Here is a 3,302-nt window from a genome sequence, read left to right as displayed (position 1 = left end):
CCTGTGTTCTAAGGCCCCTCCCAGCTCTGACATCCTGTGTTCTAAGGGCCCTCCCAGCTCTGACATCCTGTGTTCTAAGGGCCCTTCCAGCTCTGACATCCTGTGTTCTAAGGGTGCTCCTAGCTCTGACATCCTGTTCTTTGGCCCTTTTCAGCTCTAAATCCTAGCTACTTTCGAGCTCTCTTCCCTGCACCGGTAACGAGTCTCTCTCAGAGCCTCCAACATGGAAGACTAGAAGGAGCAAAGGTGGTGCTCTTTGGAGCGCTGGAGCAGTGCTGAGGGCTAATCCGAATCTGGTTTTGCTGACTCAGTGAGTGGCCCCATCCAAATCCAGTCTTCTCTTGGACCTCAGTTTCCACATCTATAAAAAGGATAATGACAGACTCTCTCAAAACCAATGAATCTAGGGGTGGCTAGGAGGTGCAGTGAATAGAGCACTGGCCCTGAAGTCAGGAGGACCTGAGTTCAAATCCAGCCTCAGAAACTTAACACCTTGGGCAAGTCACTTACCCCCAATTGCCCTACTCCAAAAAGCAAAAAAAAAATCTAAAAAAAACAAAAACAAAAACCCAATGAATCTTTACCAGGGCAGAAGAAATACTTGACGTCATCAGGGAAAGAGGTTCTTAAAAGTATTTAACTTTGAGTGTTGCTTATGTAACTAAGGGGCTATCTGGCTGTATGTCCCTGAGAGAGGAAGGACAGAGTTTTCGAATGGTATTAGAAAATGCAGTGTTAGAGGGGGAAGCTCTTTCTGTCAAGAGCTTTACAGGCAGGGAGGGGGATGCCATAGAGCACAGAGCCCTGGGCCTGGAGTCAGGAAGACTCATCTTCCTGAGTTCAAATCTGGCCTTAGACACTTACTAGCTGTGTAACCCTGGGTAAGTCACTTCAACCTGTTTTTCTCAGTTTCCTCATCTGTCAAATAAACTGGAGAAGGAAATGGAAAACTACTTCAGTATCTCTGCCAATATCTCTACCCCAGATGGGGTCCCAGAGCTTTACAAATATTATCTCATTTGATACTCACAGGAACCCCAGGAGAGAGTTGCTCTTATAGCACCCCCGTATCACAGATGAGGAAACTGAGATGAACAGGGATAAGTGACTTGCCCAGGGTCATACAACTAGTCAAGTGTCCAGGATGGGCTTTGAACTCAGGTCCTCCAGGCTCCAGACCCAGAGCTCTGTCCATGGTACCACTTGGCTGTCCTTGGTCCCTGTCTGTCTAGGCATCAGCAACTTATTTGTATGAGCTAAGGTTAGTCCTTTTCTCTTGAAACATGAAAGACTCATTGCAGTTCAGGGGTTCTTAACCTGTCCCTGGACCTCTGAGGAGGCCAAGAATTTGGATGGAAAAAAAATTACATCTCTATTTACTTTACCTCCAATTGAGTACTTCAGTTATGAAGGGAGGCACCAGACACTCTTCTGGGAAGAGGCATATAGCCACACTAGGCCCCCAAAGGGGTGCCCATGGCACAAAATGATTTAGGAGGCCCTGGTCCAGAAGGTCTTAAAGGTCCCTTCCACAAGGGAAAGTCCATCTTCCAAGATCTGCTGTGTTCTCTCTCCTCACCTGGCCCTGCTAAGACAACATTGAGAAAAGCCTAAGGACCCTGCAGCCAATGGAAACCTGAGGCCCTTGGAGTGCAGGGCTGGAGGGCTTTGGTAGCTAGACCTGGGACTTCATCGCCTGAGTAAAGAAAAGCCACCAGAGGCCTGGAGAGGGAGCCCGGGGAAAGGAGAGGCCCAGCTGTCCCCAGCCTTGGCTCTAGTCCTCACTCTGGCTCTAGAGAGCCTTTTCCTGTTTTTGGGCCTGAGCCTTCTTATGTTAGTGACTGACATTCATAACTGAAGGAAATGCTAAATAGGAATGTTAGCATTGGGGAGAGGAGAGGAAGGAAGAAGGGAAAGGAGAGGAGAGGGGAGGGGAGGGGGGAGAACCAGGTTGAGGGATGATCTTAGCAGAGACTGTAGAGGAAAGGTTCAAGGCAGTATCAATGGACAAAAATAGAGGGATTTGCCTTGCCTAGAAGGGCCACCTCAGAAGAGGCTGGAGGAGAGGATGGTGAAGAGGGGGAAGTTTTCTCTCTGGGTTCTCTGGAATCTATTCTTTCGTGGTTCTCCTACCAATCAGAGTGCTCCTTAGCCTCCTTTGCTGGATCATCATGCCAACTGCACCTTGTGCTCTTAGATGTCTGCTGTTCCCTCCTCTAACTCCCTCTTCTCTCTCTCCTTCCTCTTCTCTCTCTCCTTCCTCTTCTCTCTCTCTCTCTCTCTCTCTCTCTCTCTCTCTCTCTCTCTCTCTCTCTCTCTCTCTCTCTCTTTCTCTCTCTCTCTCTCTCCTTCCCTACAATTATGTCACTATTTCCATCTTTTAAAAAAACCAAGCCACTCACCAGTCATCCAGCTTCTACATGAAAACATCCCCCAACAGGGGACCCTCTCCCTTCCAAGGTAGGAATTTCTTAACACTCCCCCACACTTGGGCTCTTTTGACACTGTCTAGAACTCCTTTCTCTCTATCTGTAAAATGAACTGGAGAAGGAAACATCAAACCACTCCAGTATCTTTGCCAAGAAACCCCTCCTCAAAAAAAGGGTCACAAAGAGTCACACATGACTGAACAGCAAGAACCCCTAGAACATAGAATGTCAGATCTAGCAGAAAACTTTGGACACAGAACGTCAGAACCAGGGAGCATAATTATGACATAATTATAACAGAGCTTGGAGGGATCTGTGAATGTAGAATGTTAAAAGAGAACTTTAGAGCTGAAAGGGAAGCTAGAACATAGAACTAGGAAACAATCTAGACCATGGAATTTCAGGGCTAGAAAAATACTTTGGAATATGGAATGTCAAATCTGGAAGGGAGCTTCGAATACGGAATGTCAGACTTAGAAGTGGCCTCAGAACAAAAAATGTTTGACCTGGAAGGGTCTTAGGGGTCATCTTGTCTAAACTCCCAGGGTTGGCAGCCAAATAATAATAATAATAATCATGGAATCATTATATGGTGCTCTGAGGTTTGCAAAGTACTTCCTAGATATCATCTCATCTGATGCCCACAGCAAGCCTGTGAGGTAGGTACAGATGAGGAAGGTCACACAGAGTTGTGTCTCAGGGCCTCCCTCCCTCCATGTCAGAGCTCCTCAGCCTGACCAGCTCTGGAAATTTTCTCCTTAAGATCTAAGACACCTGTAGGTGTGGGAAGGTTAATTCATCCCTGGTCCTTACTTCCTAGAGCCCTGTAGCAGCAAGCACCCCAAGCGTCCTCAGGGTTTGCCGCCACCACAG

The sequence above is a fragment of the Petaurus breviceps genome, unplaced genomic scaffold, assembly GCF_028583685.1.
Source record: "Petaurus breviceps papuanus isolate PSGF00001 unplaced genomic scaffold, PetGlider_PUasm1.0 91041, whole genome shotgun sequence".
Classification (NCBI taxonomy): domain Eukaryota; kingdom Metazoa; phylum Chordata; class Mammalia; order Diprotodontia; family Petauridae; genus Petaurus; species Petaurus breviceps.
The sequence above is the reverse complement of the archived record's forward strand: the minus strand, read 5'-3'. Positions refer to the sequence as shown.